The sequence below is a fragment of the Cupressus sempervirens genome, chromosome 10 (assembly GCF_028749045.1).
Source record: "Cupressus sempervirens isolate cs-2001-9-10 chromosome 10, ASM2874904v1, whole genome shotgun sequence".
Lineage (NCBI taxonomy): Eukaryota > Viridiplantae > Streptophyta > Pinopsida > Cupressales > Cupressaceae > Cupressus > Cupressus sempervirens.
In genome coordinates, this window is record NC_143127.1 from 179735788 (window position 1) to 179755499 (window position 19712).

Consider the following 19712-nt stretch of genomic DNA (forward strand, 5'->3'; position numbering starts at 1 on the left):
CTATATTATCAAAAGATCTTGTTTAGCCTATTTTGTCTATTATTGTAAATAGATATAAAGAATTATTAAATTAGGCTATAGTTAATGGTTAAATAATAGGTAGTCAATCTAAGATGAATAAGATTTGATCAGGTGATGTATAATATAATTGATTATTAAGATAAATTAGATTTAGTAATGAGGTATTTAATTTTTTTACACTATATCATATTAAAATTTAAAATGCAATTGATTTTGAATAATAGTAATATTTTTTAAGGCCAATATAAAAATTTAGGGAGTCTTATTTCATGAGGCAGTGACATAATCTATCTTTTACTTTTAATTTTTTTTATATGACTCATCATGTGAGTTCATTACCAAATTATGTAATTTCGTGAAATATGTGAAATACAAAGATATGAAGTAGAAGGAGAAAGAGAGGGAGAAGATGAATGAGAATGAGAAGTAGGAGGAGAAGAAGTTAGTATAGATGAATAAGAGGTAGAAAGAAGAAGAAAGAATTAGGTGGGAGGAGGAGGAGAAGCATGAGAAGCATGATAAAGAGAAGAGGAAGAAGAAAGAGAAGTAGGAGGAGACGGAGAACAAAGACGAAGAGGAGAAGGAGGAGGAGTAGAAGGAGAAAGGAACAACAAAAGATGAACAACAATAAGAAGAAGAAGATGGTGGTTGTGGTCATGGTGGTGGAGGAGGAGGAGGAGGAGGCGAATATAAACTAGAGCAAGGAAAAGAAACATAAGCATATGGAAAAGGAGCGAGAGGAGGAGGAGGAGGAGAAGAAATGGACGAGGAGGAGTTGAAGAAAAAGGAGGAGGAGAAGAAAAAATGACAACAGAAGCAAACAAAAAGGTGGGGGGAGGAGGAGAATCAATAGATGAGGAGGAGGAGATCAAGAAGGAGAAGAGAGAAGAAAATAGGGAGGAGAAGCAAAAAGGAAATATTAAAAGAAATTCAAAAAAGAAGAAAAATTAAAAGAAAAACACAAAGTTGATTTCAAAGAACAAAGTATACCTTCTATCATCGTACCCTTTGCACCTATGTAGCAAAGGTACAAATATACCCCTTTGAAAGATTGACAAAAACGTAACTCTATCCATATACACTTCTACATTAAAATGAGGAAACAAAACTAGAAAACATGTCTCTCGAAAATTTATGAGTTTGATATAGCATTTTGCTACTATTGCCATGAGATCAAACAATTCATTTTAATAATAGACACAAAAAATTAGAATATTTCTCTATTTAACTTCAATAAATTTGCACTACATGTTAACCATCATATACAAGGTAATTTTCTGATTGAAACAAAATAACTCATAATCTAAATTGACTAAAACCTTACACTAATTGGTACAAGTGCTAGTTAATTTGAAAATCAAAACAGCAGAATTCTTAGATACACAATTTGTCTCCATTCCCTGTCTCTTAACATGTTTGGGTACGATCAGCTTCGTACGACATCTGAAGATTGTTTTTGCAGAAGAACTTTTGAATGCCAATTTCATGGTGATAATCGCATGCTTGCAACAAGTTATTCTTTCGATCCGTTCAAAACCTTCAGCCAATATCAAAGGTTCACTTTTTAAAAACCTTAAATTATGAAGCAAGAAAGAACAAACTTCTTACAACATGTAAGATGAGCAGAGTCACAAACAAGCCAACTGCCATATCAGTCAATTGAACGGTGCTTCTCATACGGCTACAAGGGATGTGGCAGCATCGAGAAGAAACGGCAGTTGGAGGAGCTGCACATTATGCTTTCCCAAGGTTAAAATGCCTACTCTTTTACCGCTCAAAGGCAAGTTTTCCTTTTCTACGCGAACATTTTTTCATAATAAGCTTATTTACATGTATGTCAAGTGTGGAAATTTGGTGAACGCCCGTAAAGTGTTTAACCAACTGAAAGAACGAGACTGTGTCTCATGGAATACGATTATATCAGCGTACACAAGACATGGGTATCCTCACCAAGCAGTCACATTTTTTCACCATATGAAACGGACAGGCTTCCAACCCGATAAGTTCACATTTGCCAGCGTACTCCCTGCCTGTGCCAAAATGGGAGCTTTGGAAGAGGGAATGGACATCCATCGAAGCGTAATGGATAGAGGAATTTTGTCAGATGTTGTAGTCGCGAGTGCACTTGTAGACATGTATGCAAAATGTGGAAGCGTAGAAAAGGCAAGTGAACTGTTTGACAGAATGTCTCAAAGAGATGTGCTCTCGTGGACCGCAATGATAGCGGGATATGCACAAAATGGTTTTCTTGAAAAAGCTTTAGGAACTTTCAAGCATATGCAATTGGCAGGTGTGAAGCCAAATTACACAACGTTTGCTAGCATCCTCTCTGCCTGTGCCAAAATGGGAGCATTGGAACAGGGCATTGACATTCATCAGAGAATCCTGGAAGGGGGGTTTTTGCCGGACGTTATAGTTGCGACTGCTCTGGTAGACATGTACGCAAAATGTGGAAGCATCGTTAAGGCACGTCGACTATTTGACAGGGTATCTCAAAGAGATGTCATCTCATGGAATGCCATGATTGCAGGATATGCACAGAGTGGATTTGTAGGTAAGGCTTTAGAAACTTTCGAGCAAATGCAATTGGCAGGTGTAAAGCCAAACTCGGCAACATTTAGCAGTACACTTCCCGCCTGTGCCAAAATGGGAGCTTTGGAACAGGGTATGGATATCCATCAAAGCATAGATGACAGCGAAATTTTGTTAGATGTTGTCATTGCAACTGCGTTGGTAGACATGTATGCAAAATGTGGAAGCATAGACAGGGCACGTGAACTATTCAACAGAATACCTCAGAAAAATGCGGTCTCATGGAATGCCATGATTGCAGGATATGCACAAATTGGATTTGTTGAGAAGGCTTTGGAAACTTTCAAACAAATGCAATTGGCAGGTGTACAACCAAATTGCACAACCTTTACTAGCATTCTCCTTGCCTGTGCCAAAATAGGAACTTTGGACCAGGTTATAACCATCCATCATAGCATAATCGAAGGCGGTTTTTTGTCAGATATTATAGTTGGAAATACTGTCATAGACGCATATGCAAAATGTGGAAGCATAGACAAGGCACATGAATTATTTGAAAGAATGCCTCAAAGAAATGTAGTCTCATGGAACACCATGATTGCCGGATATGCACAAAATGGATTTGTTGAAAAGGCTTTAAAAACTTTCAAGCAAATGCAATTGTCAGGTGTCCAGCCAGACTCAACAACTTTTGCGAGCATCCTCCCAGCCTGTGCCACAATGGGAGCTTTGGAACAGGGTATAGACATCCATCAAAGCATAAAGGAAAGAGGAATTTTTTCAGACATAGTAGTTGCAACTGCCCTAGTAGACATGTATGCAAAATGTGGACACCTAGATGAAGCACAAGAACTGTTTGACAAAATACCTCATAAAGATGTCATCTCATGGAATGCAATGATAGCAGGATATACACAAAATGGATTTGTTGATAAGGCTTTAGAAACTTTCAGAAACATGCAGTTGGCAGCTGTAAAAACAGATCCCACAACCTTTACCAGCATCCTCCCTGCCTGTGCCAAAATGGGAGCTCTTGAACAGGGCATGGACATCCATCAAACCATAATAGAACAGGGTTTGTTTTCAGATATTAATGTTGGAAATGCTCTGGTAGACATGTATGCAAAATGTGGAAGAATAGACAAGGCATGCGAATTGTTTGAAACTATGCCTCAAAGGAATGTGGTCTCATGGACTGCAATGATTGCTGGATATACACAAAATGGATTTGTTGGGAAGGCGTTAGAAAACTTCAAACAAATGCATTTGGCAGGTGTAAGACCAGATTCGACAACCTTTGCCAGCATCCTCTCTGCCTGTGCCAAAATGGGAGCTTTGGAACTGGGTATGGACATCCATAAAAACATAATGGAAGGGGGATATTCGTCAGATATTACAGTTGAAAATTCTCTAGTAGACATGTATGCAAAATGTGAAAGAATAAACAAGGCACATGAAATGTTTGACAGAATGCATCAAAGAGATGTCATCTCATGGAATGCAATAATCACAGGATGTGCTCAAAATGGTTTCGCTGAAAAGGCTTTAGAAAATTTCAAGGAAATGCAATTGGCAGGTGCAAAGCCCGATTCAACAACCTTTGCTAGCATCCTCTCTACCTGTGCCAAAATAGGAGCTTTGGAATACGGTATGGATATCCATACGAGCATAGAAGAAGGGGGATTTTTGTCAGATATTATAGTTGGAAATGCTTTGGTGGACATGTATTCAAAATGTGGAAGCATAGACAAGGCACACAAACAGCTTGACAAAATGCCTCAAAGAAATGTGGTTTCATGGACTACAATGGTTGCAGGATATTCACAAAATGGATTTTTTGAAAAGGCTTTGAAAGCTTTCAAGCATATGCAATCGGTAGGAGTAAAACCGGACTCGACGACCTTTGCTTGTATCCTCCCTGCCTGTGCCAAAATGGGAGCTTTGGAACATGGTACAGGCATCCATAAAAGCATAATAGAAGAGGGGTTATTTTCAAATGTTGTGATTGCAAATACCCTGATTGACATGTACGCAAAATGTGGAAGCATACACAAGGCACGAGATCTATTTGAGAGAATGCCTCAAAGAGATGTCATCTCATGGAATGCAATGATTGCAGGATATGCACAAATTGGATTTTCTGACAAGGCTTTAGAAACTTTCAAGCAAATGCAATTGGCAGGTGTAAAGCCAAATTCTGCAACCTTTGCAAGCATCCTCCCTGCCTGTGCCAAAATGGGAGCTTTGGAACCGGGTATGGACATCCATCAAAGAATAATGGAAGGGGGGCTTTGTTCAGATATTATTGTTGGAAATGCTATGGTAGACATGTATGCAAAATGTGGAAGCATGGATAAGGCACATGTAATGTTTGATGGAATGCGTCAAAGAAATATTGTTTCATGGACTGCAATAATTGCAGGATATGCACAAAATGGATTTGTTGAAAAGGCTCTGGAAACTTTCAAGCAAATGCAATTGGCAGGTGTGAAGCCAGACTCAACAACCTTTGCAAGCATCCTCCCTGCCTGTGCCAAAATGGGAGCTTTGGAATTGGGTATGGACATCCATCAGAGCATAAAGGAAGGAGGATTTTTGTCGGATGTTATAGTTGCAACTGCCCTAGTAGACATGTATGCAAAATGTGGAAGCATATACAAGGCACGAGAAGTGTTTGACATAATAGATCAAAGAGATGTCATCTCATGGAATGCAATGATTGCAGGATATGCACAAAATGGATTTTGCAAGGATGCTCTCAAAATCTATGAATTAATGTAGGACTCTGGAACATATCCTGATACTGTAAGCTTTGCTTGTGTTCTATGTGCATGCAGCCATGCAGGTTTAGTGGATGAGGGATGTACATACTTCAATCACATGAGTAACCTTTACTGCATACCACCTACAATTGAGCACTATGTGTGCATGGTTGACCTTCTTGCACGTGCTGGCTATCTAGAGGACACCCTAAAATTTATCATTAAGATTCCAGTTAAACCTGTTGTGGTTGTGTGGATGTCTTTTCTTGGTGCCTGTAGATCACATATGAATTTAGGCTTGGGAGTGTTTACAGCGATGCTACTTTTTGATTTGGATCCTAACAATACTTCAACCTATGTTCTCCTCTCAAATATTTATGCAGAAGTGGGTTGGTGGGGTGAGGTTCAAACAGTTAGGAGACTGATGGAAGATAGAGGAGTCAAAAAATTCCCTGGATGTAGCTGGATTGAGGACAATAAAATGATACATGTTTTTTGTATAGGAGACGCATCACATCCACAGATACAGGAAACCTATACAACATTGGAGAAATTGACTTGGGAGATGAAGGCAGCAGGGTAATTCCAGATTCAAGACATTTACTTAATGATGTGGAAATGGAGGAAAAGGAATTTTATGTCTGCCACCATAGCGAAATGCTGGCAATTGCATTTGGTTTGTAAAAAACACTCTCTGGAACAACTATTAGAGTTGTGAAAACCTTTGAGCATGTGCTGATTGCCACACTGCAATGAAATTTATCTTCAGGATTGCTGATTACCAAAGAAATTGTTGTGAGAGATTCAAACCGTTTCCATCATTTTGAACATGGACGATGCTCCTGTGGAGATAACTGGTGATGCTAAATGAAGCAATCTGAAAAATAGACTTGCACTAGAATAATGTGCACCATGTCAAATCTATGATGAGAATTTATTTATATATTGAGGATTTCATAATCTAGACCATGCTTTCAGCATTGTAAAATTAGATGCGTAGAATGAGATGCAGATCACTGCTTATATAAATTGTTGGGTATCACTGCTTATATAAACTGTTGAGTCATCTCTCGGAGACCTGTTTTATGATAACATGGGCATTTTGTTGAGTTTCTTTCATGAAACCTGTATATATATGAAATGAAAAGTTAAAGGAGAAGGAGGGAAATGGGAAAGAAAAGAAGGTTTGGAACACAAAATAAATGGAAAGATGCTTGAGGAATGTCATTTTGTATGGTTTTTATATTTGGATCTTGACTATGTTGTGTGCATCTAATACTAAATTACACATTCCAGGGTAGGTATGTAATTTTATGTTAATGCATTTAGAATTTGTCTCATCTGTATTCAGATATTTCTATTGTTTGGTGAGATATCTAGTAGAATAATAGATTTAAAAACTATATTTATATTTTTGATATGATTTCAATCCACTTGGTTTTAATTAGAAATAAAGTATTGTGGTTTGCATAATTGTATTGATGTTCTTATCAAACATAAGCAATGCTTGAAAAACACATAATAATAACTTCATGTGTTAGGGAGAAGATAATAGCATTTTCAAATGCAAGAATGAAAATGATGCATTAGAATTCCACATTCATGTTACTATAAAATTGTATATAGTTTTATAAATTGATGCTAATGAGACAAGGGCTTCAAGGTAGAAGGGAGAAAGCTGAATAAAATATTTCATGTCTTTTTGGAAGGACAATAGGTTTAAATCAAGAGGACTCAAAACTATCAAGGCTATATAATTTTAAAGAAACCAATTAGAAGACCTTTGTTAGAAAGGACAGGGTGGTTGTTATACCAAAAGTTCGACCTGTCAATGCCTGATACAACCAATAGTCTTATAGAACCACAAGAGGCAGTTAAGCTGTGTCGCAAATCTTGTGAGGGATGTTGGCCCACTGCTAACAACATGAATAGAATTAAAAAGAAAATTATAATTACATCTATTAAATAATAAAATTGACTACTTTATTCATGTGTGCAGAGCCTAACAGATGACATTAAAGAGCTTTATGGGATTAAAGCAAGGACTAATATGAGAATTAGCCAAATAAGCCAAAAGTACAAATTTGCATGCATATAAAAGCTATTATAAGTAACAAGCATAATATTTTATACAAATAAAGGCTACAAAAGTGTGTCCAACTTTTACCCAATTTCGCCCAAAAAAAAACACAAAAGATACCATAGAAGATAAAGACGAGTAATGATTTCACTAACAACAAAAGGCTCACAAAAACAATAAATACACTTACAACCAAATTCAAATGTAAATCTGCAATTAGGGGAAAAGACCCCATTATAAATAGGGGGTCTGATAATTGTTAATTGGTTTTTTCATAGATCCCTGCCAATTATAATCCTAAAAATGAGATCACATGTACTAATAGTCAATCACAAATGTACTATTAGTCAATCATTTTTTAGCTTTTATAGTTGGTGATTGGTCCATTTGTGCACCAAATATTGGGACATTTCATACGATTTCAGAGACACGTAGTCTCAAGTGCATTTTTGACCAAGCGACTATTGGTGCATAACATAGTCGGTATTGGTTGAGCATTTTGAAATGGCACTGTTGGACCACTTTGGACTCCACGATCTCTATGGAGAGATCTATGAATATCCAAAAGTTGAAACCTTAGCTTTAAACTCTTCACAAATCTCCAAATATTACTAAAAGAATCAGAAGAATTGAACTTGTAATATAAGAAATCTTAGTGCACAAAGTTAGCCTGAACTACTATTAGAACTTTTCCCCTACTACTGCACATGAACTTATAACTAGACCAGCAAAACAACACTATAGCACTAGCAAATTACACCAATATATTCCTATAAAGCTACGGTTAGTGGATGAAGCCTTGTGCTTTGATATGCCAACCACATGAAAAAAGGCTACAACAAACACCTACAACAAAACTATGTTCCACTCCTACAACACAAATGTAAAAGAATCAGAGGAGTTCATCCTTTGACCCTTAGTTGATGATCATTTGTCAACAAGTTTTGATCATCCATGGGTTTTCATCCACAAAAAGCATGATTGCAGAACAATATGATCATACAATAAAAATGAAGAAGATGAATTATCATAAGATATATTCTTAGCTATTAACAAATAAAATTAATAAAGAAATGTGCCAATTTGAACACTGAAGAAATCGAATGCGATTTTTGGTAGGAAATTAAGATTTAAATTTCATATTGAATGCTCCACCGTGCCTGGTTGTCACATGGAGCTAGTTCTATTCACTCAATAGTGTCATGAATTCTTATTATAACTATGAAGAATCTCCAAAAAATAACTCTTGACGAGAATGTAGCTTCTTGAAATATTTTGAATAATATTCAATTTATATTGCTTAAAAAGTCTAAAGTTTGAATTAAAATAGAGCAAATATGCATATTAAATGAGACAATACTTTTCAACTAACCTTACTTTTTCCTATATATAAAAATGAGCTAAAAATCAATTATCTGAATTTTTAATTAATTTGAAACACAGTAATCGTATACTTGTATATGATAGAAGTTTGAGACACAGTTCCTTGGAGAACGTGACATTCTCAACACTCTTTAATGCATAGAAATAAAAAAGAGCAATAAAATAAAATTGTACATGATTAATGGAGAGTTGGCATAGGCAATTGCATGAAACTATCAAAACCCTTTAAGTGAGGGTGATGTGAAACACCCTCTACATTGAATATGTAGTATATACCAAGTAATATTGTATATTTATTTTTAGCATTGTTTTTGTTTGTATAAATTTCAGACATTTTAATTGTTGCAATCTGAAATCAAAGAAAACCATAATAAAGTTGTCTTAATTAAGCCGAGAGGCATTCTATACAATCACAACACAAATACCCAGCACGAGAATATGCCAAAAAAGATTCTTCGTCAATAAAAAAGAATTGGGAGTGGTTACAAACTTCCAAATTAAATATTAAAAAAGAATTTCTGAAATAATAGCTGGCCGAAATAATAGGCCCGAAATAATAGGGCCCGAAAAAAGTAGAGCCCGAAAAAATAGGAACCAAAAAATAAGGCCCGAAAAAATAGGGGCGAAATAATTTCAATATGATTTTTTTTTTTTGTTAAATATAATTTTGCATGCACATTCATACTTTTTTTGTGGGGAATAGGGGAATTTGAAACAAATTCATGGAATGTGAAGAGACGTCTGTTGGGGGATATGAGGAGCCTCTCAAAAGTTATAAAACCAAGGCTCCTCATTTCTTTTTCATTTTATGTTTTCGCAGGAAGGAAGAGGTGGAGGTTATTGGAGGATTAGATTGGAGTTTTTGAATAGGAGTAGATTGAAGTTTTCGAGTAACATTTTTGCAAGTGAGATTTCTATTTTTTATTTACATTTTCATTTAGATTTAGATGTAGATGTAAACTGAAATTCAAAATTAGTTATAATATTCTACTTTGATTTAGATTTCAATTTTAATTAATTTCATTTAAATTTAGAATTCTGTTCATAACTATTTAGGCTTGCATTTAATAGTTTAGTCTTGCATGTTTGATTTAGATTTAGATTTGTATTCAAAATCTATTTGATTTGTATATTTTATAATACTTTTCATTTACATATTTTAAAAGTGCATGTTTCAAATTAGTTTTATATTTGCATGTTTCATATTAGTTTTAGATTTTCATATTTCAAAATAGTTTTGGTTTGCATGTTTTAGATTTGAATGTTTCACAATAGTTTTACATTTGCATGTTTTTAAGTATTTATATTTTCATGTTTCAAAGCATAATTCTATCATTAATCTGGATGAGAATGCCACCATATCAATACAATTTATATTTTATTAAAGTTAATGATTTATTTAAAGTAGATAAATCATATATTTAGTATATATTTTATCATTATTAAATTATAAAATAAAATAAAATTCTCGAAATAATAGCTAGCCAAAATAATATTAAGCCAAATGAATGTTGAAATAATAAGACCTGAAAAAATAAGGCCAAAAAAATAGAACCCAAGAAAATAGGGCTGAAATAACTTAATTAAAAATTTTAATATAAAACATTTTCTTTTTGTTAAATATATTTTTGCATGCACATTCATGCTTTTTTTTTGTGTGTGGGAATTTGAAACAAATTCATGGAATGTCAAAAGACATCTATTGGGGGATCTAAGGGTTCTCTCATAAATTATAAAACAAAGGCTCCTCATTTCATTTTCATTTTGTGTTTTTGCAGGGAGGAAGAGATGGAGATTATTGCAGCAATTAGAGTTTTTGAACAGGAGTAGATTAAAGTTTCATATAGTTTAGCCTTGTATGTTTGATTTAGATTTAGGATTCAAAAACTATTTGATTTAGATACTTGATAATACATTTCTTTTGCAGATTTTTAATGTGCATGTTTCAATTTAGTTTTACATTCCCATGTTTTACATTAGTTTTAGATTTGCATATTTCAAAATACTTTTGGTTCCCATGTTTTAGATTTGTATGTTTCATAATAGTTTTATATTTGCATGTTTCAAAATATTTATATTTTAAATATTTCATAATTAAATTTAATCGTTGATGTGGACAAGAAGGTCACCTTATCAATAAAATTTGTATTTTATTAAAGTTAGTGATTAATTTAAAATAAACGAATCATAATTTAGTTTATATTGTCATTATTTAATTAAATTATATATGTGTTTTATTTAAATATTTTTCATGCTATATATAGATTTTTATTAATATTTATGTTTGTAATGTTTGAAAAGTGGAAGACAATGCCACCATATTTCAAACATTACAATCTAACTATTTCATTTGAAATAGTTTTGATTTTTATTTATGTTATTTTGAACTTTATTCATTTGAAATAATTTATGTTAACTATTAATACTTTTTCATTATGATTATTTCCATATGCTGATTTTTGTTTATAAGTTTGCAGGTTACTATTTGAGTTATGGATACCTTGAATAGAGAATCAAACATTATTGGATACTAGAGCCTAACTACTTCAATGATCTTAGATGATTTCTTCGAGATTGAGTTTGACAAATGCCTACAAATAATTAAAGAGGCGCACACAACTATAATTAAAGTTGTAGAGAAGCAATATTTCCAATTAACTATGTTGAGGAAATGGAAAAAATGCATATGGAAGATGCATAAAAATTTATGTGTGACACATCTACAAAAGTGGATGGGTTTCCCTCAATGATGAAAGGAGTATTTCACAATCATTGTTCAAATAAAGGTCACAAAAGAATCCTAATCATTGAAGAATGTGATATGTATTTACACCATCACAGATATATTTTTTGTATATAGTTCATTCTTGTCTTCGGTTTCAAATTTTTACTTCTAATTAGTTGTATTGGCAATTTTATTTCCCCATTGTTCAATGTAACTTTCATGGAGAAGAGAACAAGACAAAATAAATTTATTATTGTACGAAAAATTTCTTCAATGGATGTGGCTACTAAATATATTAATTAAGAAAGAAAATCATAAGTCTAAATAGATTCCTTAATGATAGGGAGATTTATTGATTACAATTCTTAATCATTGCAATAAAAATTGCATTAGCATTATTAAAAATTCAACTATATATAATGTTCTCACATCATCATGGAGAAATAATTTTCCTAAAATTGACTCTTATATATTCTTTCACACTTTTAACATCATCTGAATTGTTGTGTTGGGACTTATAACTTCCCTTTCATGAATTAATTTTTCCACTATTCAAGTCATTTGTATAACATATATCTCAAATTTTACCATAGTTGTACTCCAAATACTCCAACACTACACCTAAATCTCATACTTCCCTTAACCCTGTCCCTTATTTTAGTGTAACATTTAACCACTTATTAACCTTAACCATGAGTGTCATATAAATGAAATTGTAAACCTTGGATCCTAACTTTAACTCTTACTCTATATATGATTGTACTAATCATTTAGTAAATTATATACCTTAGCCTAACCCTATATGTACAAGTATCTAGAAATAATATTATATTTTTTTATAAGTGATAATATGTATATACACACACCTAGAGAGAGAGAGAGAGAGAGAGAGAGAGAGAGAGAGAGAGAGAGAGAGAGAGAGAGAGAGAGAGAGAGCATATATGTAGACAAGAAGGAGCTCATATTATGTTTCTTATAGAGGCATGTTTTATGTAGAGAGAGAGAAAAAGAGATTATGAGGTGTATCTAGAGAGAGAGAGAGAGAGAGAGAGAGATTAGGGGTGTATCTAGAGAGCATAAAGGGAGAGAGAGAGAGAGAGATTAGGAGGAGTATCTAGAAAGTAGGGTGGGAGAGATAAGTGGGTGTATCTAGAGATTAGAGAGACAGATTAGAGGGGCATTACTAGAGACTACATAGAGAGAGGGTATATTTAGATAGTGGGGGGAGATATTAATGGGTGTAGTTAGAGAGAGAGAGAGGGGAGAGAGAGGGGGGAGGGATTACATTATTAAAAAGGTTAATAACTTGTATCACAATAGCACTAATCATGGGCACTATAATAGAACTAACCCACATTAAAATTTAACCTATCAGTTATCCTAACACCAAGGTAAAGTGTAATAATAGCACTAACATCAGCTATAATATGATTAGTAACCCAAAAATTATCTTAATTGCAATAATAACACAAACCCTAACTCTAACTCTAACTCTAACTAGATAATTCTAATTTTAACCCTAACCCTAACCCTAACCCTAACTCTAACTCTAACTCTATCTCTAACTTTAATTCTCCCCCTAACCCTAACTTTAACCCTTTCTAATCCTAAATCTAATGCTAATTCTAACCCTAACCCTAATTCTAGCCCTAACCTTAAGCCTTACTATAACTCTAGTCCTAACTCTAATTCTAACTCTAATGCTAATTCTAACCCTAAATCTAACCCTAATTTTAACCCATATTCTAACTCTAACCCTAACTCTAACTCCAACTCTATCTCTAACCCTAACCCTACCCCTACCCCTAACTCTAACTCTAACTCTAACTCTAATCCTCACTATAATTATAACTCTAACTCTAATTGTAACCTTAACACTAACCCTAACTCTAACACTAACTCTAACCCTAATCCTACCCATAATCCTAATCCTAACACTATATATAATGCTAATCTTAACCCTAACACTATATCTAACTCTAACTCTAATCCTAACCCTAATTCTAATCATAAACCCAATCCTAATTCTAACCCTAACTCTAACTCTAAACCTAAATCTAACCCTAGATCTAACCCTAACTCTAGCCCTAACCCTAAATCTGACCCTAACCCCAACTCTATCTCCAACTTTAACTCTAACTTGATCCCGAACTCTAACTCTAATTCTAACCCTAACCCTAGCCTCAATTCTAGCCCCAATTCTAACCCTAACACTAACACTAACACTAACACTAATTATAACCCTAACCCTAATGCTAACCCTAACTCTAACCATAACCCTTATGCTAACCATAATCCTAGCCCTAATTCTAACGCTACCTCTAACTCCAACTCTTGTTCTAATTCTAATTCTAACTCTAACTCTAGCTCAAATCCTACCTCTAAATCTAACCCTAACCCTAACCCTAATTCTAACCCTAACTTTATTTGTAACCCTAATTCTAGCCCTAACCCTAATTGTTACCCTTACCCTAACTCTAGCTCTAACTCAATCTATAACCCTAATTATATTTGTAACCCTAATTCTAACCCTAACCCTAATTCTAACTCTAACTCTAATTCTACCCCTAATCCTAATCCAAACCTATATAACCCTAATTCTAACCGTAACCCCAATTCTAGCTCTAACCCTAACCTAATTCTAACCCTAACTATAACTATGTTCCTAACTCTAACCCTAACTATAACTCTAACTCTAATTCTTACCCTAACCCTAACCCTAACCCTAATTCTAACCCTAGCTCTAACTCTAATGCTAATTCTAAACCTAACCCTAATTCTAACCCTGATTCTTACCCTAAATCTAACTCTAACTCTAACTCTAACCCTAACTCCAACTCTAACTTTATCCCTAATTCTAACCCTACCCCTAATTCTAACCCTAACTCTAACTCTAAATCTTTTTGTAACCCTAACCCCAATATTAACCCTAACCCTAACTTTGACTATAAATCTACCCCTAATCCTAACCCTAACACTATATATAACTCTAACTCTAACACTAACCCTAATTCTAATCCTAATCCTAGCCCTAACTCTTACCCTAACCCTAAATCTAATTAGGTAACTTTAACCCTAACCCTAATCTAACCCTGATCACAACTCTATCTCTAACTTTAACTCTAACTCTAACTTGAACCCTAAATCTAACTCTAATTCTAACTCTAACTCTTATACTAACACTAACACTAACACTACCTCTAATTTTAACTCTTACTTTAATTGTAACCCTAACCCTAATGCTAATCCTAACCATAACCCTAACACTAACCCTAACCCTAACCCTAATGCTAACCGTAACCATAACCTTAACACTAACCATAAGCCTAACTCTAACACTAGTTCTAATCCTAACCTTAATTCTAACCTAAATATAACCCTAACTTTAACTCTAACTCTAACTCCAACCCTTATTCTAACTCTAATTCTAATTCTATCTCTAACCCTAACCCTAACTCTTATTCTAACCCTAACACTAACCCTAACTATATTTGTAACCCTAATTCTTACCCTTACCCTTACCCTAACTCTATCTCTAATCCTAACTATATTTCTAACCCTAACCCTAATCCCAACTCTAACTCTAATTTTAAACCTAACCCTAACCCTAACTCTAACTCTAACCCTGACTGTAACTCTAACCTTGACCCTAACTCTAGCTCTAATTGTAAATCTAACCCTAACAAGAACCCTAACTCTAATTCAAACCCTATCTCTTACCCTAATTTTCATCCTAATGCTAACCCTAACTCTAACTCTAACCTTAACACTAACCCTAACCTTAATTCTAACCTTAACCCTAACCTTAACTCTAACTCTAACCCTAACCCTAACCTTAACACTAACCTTAACCATAAAAATTAATTTTTCCCTAACTCTAACCCTAAATCTAACTCTACCATAGTTGGACTCTAACCATAACCCTAACCCTAACTTTAATCTTGGCTCAAAACTTTTCCCTAACTATAACTCTAGAACCTTACCCCTTACTTAAGCCCTAACCCTAACCCTGGCCCTACTATAACCCTAACCCTAACCATAACCATAAGTCTAACCCTAACCTTAACCATGAGCATAACTCTAACCCTAAACTTAACCATAAACGTAACTCTATCCCTAACTCTAACCCTAAATCTAACTCTAACATAACTAGACTCTAACCCTAATCCTAACTCTAACTTTAATCCTAACTAAAACCCTAACCCTAATCCTAAATCTAACCTTAACCTTGACTCAAACCCTAACCCTATCCCTACAATAACCCTAACTCAAGCCCTATAATAACCCTAACCCTAACCATAACCATAACCATAACTCTAACCCTAACCTTAACCATGAGCATAACTCTAACCCTTAACTCTAACCCTAAATCTAACTCTACCATAATTGGACTCTAACCCTAACCCTAACCCTACTTTAATCCTGACTCAAACCCTGACCTTGACTCTAACCTTAACCCTGACTCAAACCCTAACCCTAGCCTTACTATAACACTAACCCTAACCATAACCATAACTCTAATCCTAATCTTAACTATGACCATAACTCTAACCCTAACCTTAACCATAAACATAACTCTAATTCGAACCTTAACCATAACCATAACTCTAACCCTAACCTTAACCATAAACATAACTCTAACCTAAACCTTAACCATAACTCTAATAATAACCATAACCGTAACTCTAACCCTAACCTTAACCATAACTCAAACCCTAACCCTAACTCCAGCCCTAACCCTAATGCTAACCCTAACCCTTATTCTATCCCTAAGGTTAACATTAACTATAATGGTAACTTTGTCCCTAACCATATATCTATGTTTGACTATAACATTTTACATTACAATATGCCAAAAAGAAAATTACTTTTTTTAAAACCATAATCCTACCCCTAACTCTAACCCTAAATATAACCCTAACTGTAAATCTAACTCTACCATAATTAGACTCTAGTCCTAACCCTAATCCTTAGTTTAACCTTCACTAAAACCATAACCTAACCCTAACTCTAACCTTAACCTTGACTCAAAACTTTAACTCTAACCTTAACCATTACTTTAATCTAGATGAAAACCATAGCCCTAACCCTAACCCTAACCTTAACCTTGATGTAACTCTATATACAACCCTAACTCTAAATATAAACCTAACCTTAACCATCACCCTAAAACTAACCCTTTCTCTACCCCTTTCTCTAATTCTAATCTTAAATCTAATTTTAACCCTAACCCTAATCCTAATTTTAACCCTAATTATAACCCTAATTTCAACTCTAACTCTAGCCCTTATTTGAGCTCCAATTCTAACTCTACCTCTAACTCAAACCCTAACTCTAATTCTAATCCTAACCCTAACTATATTTTTAACCTAAACCCTTATTCTTACCCTCGCCCTTACCTTAACCCTAACCCTAACTCTAATTCTAACCCTAACTATATTTGTAACCCTAATTCTAACCCTAATCCTAACATTAACTCTAACTCTAATTCTAAACCTAACCTTAACTATAACCCTAACAAGATTCGTAATCCTAAAAATAACCCTAGCCCTAACCCTAATGCTAATCCTGACTCTAATTGTAACTCTATTCCTGACTGTAACTCTAACCCTATCCATAACTCAAACCCTAACAATAGCCCCAACCCTAACACTAACCCTAACCCTAACTATAACTCTACTCTTCAATATAACATTTTACATAACAATATGCGTAAAATAAAACTAAATTAAAGTGATACAAATAAATACCATATATAGAATTAAAAAATAAAATATTCAAGAATAATTTTATAGTAAGTTTACACTATTACATTTTTATAGTAAGTTTATACAATTGTATTTAAAAAGAAATAAATAATTCAGCATGAACCTGAAAAAAATAGAACAAATTTAAAAAATAATTTTCCTGTTGCGTCACAATTGCCACTAGCTTATATATACCTCTATATATATTACGCCAAGAGTAATCGTTCTCGAGGCGCCTATTTTCATTTTCATAATCCCAATTGTGATTAAAATAACCTTGGGATTAAATGAAAATAGGCACCTCGAGAATGATTACTCTCGGCGTAATATATATAGAGGTATATATAAGCTAGTATATACCTCTATATATATTACGCAGAGGAGTAATCGTTCTCGAGGTGCCTATTTTCATTTTCATAATCCCAACTGTGATTAAAATAACCTTGGGATTAAATGAAAATAGGCGCCTCGAGAACGATTACTCTCGTCGTAATATATATAGAGGTATATATAAGCTAGTTATTTGTTGCAATATGATCTAAAAGAACATGGTTTCAAAGTTTTCTCTTATTTATTTTGGAGAAAACAAAGAACCCTACAATAATCATTCTAGAATTTATCAATTATTACATATAAATTCTTACCATTAGTAGATATTTAAACCTCTACTCTAAATTAAATTAAATTAAATAATTCAATCTATAAACTTAAAATATATAAAGTTGTTTTGGTATATACATGTATATATTATGCCAACTTTGTATATAATTGTTGTTCCAATATATATAATAAAAAGAACTTGACATAACTTTAGAAATTGAATTCTACTTATATGAATGTGTTGCGTTGGTATTAAACTTGACACAAATTTTTAAAATTTTCATCATGTGCAACTTTGAGTCCTAAAATGATCATTCTTTTATCAAATTTATGATGATATTGTGATTGCAAAGTCTCTATTTTGTTCCCAACTTCGTCCAACACTTCTAATTTTGGAAATTTGACTCCTGACTGGAAAGTTATGCCAGGTTAATCAAAGCCTCCAAACCAAGCGTTTTCAAACAAAAAATTAACCTTCAAACACCAAAAAGTTAAGAAATATACTTAAAACACATAATTGTATTCTAATTCTTAACCTCTATAATAATTTAAAAGAAGGTAAAAAAAGCACACCAAAAACAAATTTTGACCACTTAACAATAACCTCCAAAAGATTAAACAAGAAATCATAAATAGTTTTTTGAAACAAAATATGAAACTTTCAATTTTCAAATGAAAATGATGCTTTGGAGCAAAATATGCACCTTTCAATCTTCAAATGAAAAAGAAAGAGGTTAAAGAACTTCAAACAAAACTTAGTTAGCCGATAGGCTTTCACCTGGGGGATACCCCACCAGAATTTCCTCACGCTGGAGCTTCAAAAATGGAATTTTTTCGCCGAGGCTTTGTAACCAACCATTTATGTTTACCGCTGGCGGGATGCTCCTGACACCTACATTCTAGGCATTGTTGTGTCTTAAGTGTGGAAGCTACCTGTAAATAGATGACTCAATTCTTGCGACTTTTTAAAGCTGGCGATAAATGAAATCTTCCAAATTGCAAAAGTCATATCTGATAAAATTGCAGAGCAATCCATATTGCATTAAATACATGTACTTATTGCACTGATTGGACAAAAACATATCCCATAATTATCATTGATACTATGATGCAGTGGTATGTGATAAAAAACAAGGCTCAATTTGTTCACTATGATGTACCGTTATTCATAATGTTACATCTATTGTATATGGAAAGTATTTTTGTTTATAAAGTGTCCATGATTATTAATTGTTGCTGGATAATTTCTTTGTATTTTTCCTTATTAGTAAACAAATTTTGAAAAGTTACACAATATGTTTCTTTGGGGGTAGAAAATGTTATGCAATACTTGCTACACTTATGTCCTACAGAAGGTCCTGAACAATGAATGAAGGTAGATGATAAGCTCTTATGAAGGTATTCGTATTTATATCAACAAAGATTGTTAGAAATGTGTTTTAGTGTAAAGGTATTTTTAGAAAGAATGAATTTGTTCGACAGAAAATCGATGCATTATTCAACTTATAAGTATGTGATGTATGTAAAGAATGTTACTCTAATATGCTTGTCCAGTCATCAAACACTACCACAACTTGCAAGAGGTGTTGTAGAGAAAAAGGCATACATCATTTCTCATCATTCAGTAATATGGATCCGAGAGAGTAGCTTGCAAAGTTGTGGAGACTAACTCAGGTAGAAGAGATTCTCATTGCAAAAGTAAACCTAGTAGTACAAGTAACAAAAAGTTTATTAGGCCAATATAAATATTTGGAAGACATCCACGATTATGATATTACATCTAAAATCTCATGATGTGACATTGAAATCCAAGTCTCACCACAATATTCATCATGAGGAAAGTAGAGGATACCATACCAGTT

At 33.7% G+C, this 19712-nt stretch overlaps 1 pseudogene; it reads left to right on the forward strand.

The window, feature by feature from the left end:
* Nucleotides 1-1417: 1417 nt before the first annotated feature.
* Nucleotides 1418-6560, forward strand: LOC149533226 (pentatricopeptide repeat-containing protein At1g11290, chloroplastic pseudogene; annotated as a pseudogene).
* The last annotated feature ends 13152 nt before the right edge of the window (nt 6561-19712 follow it).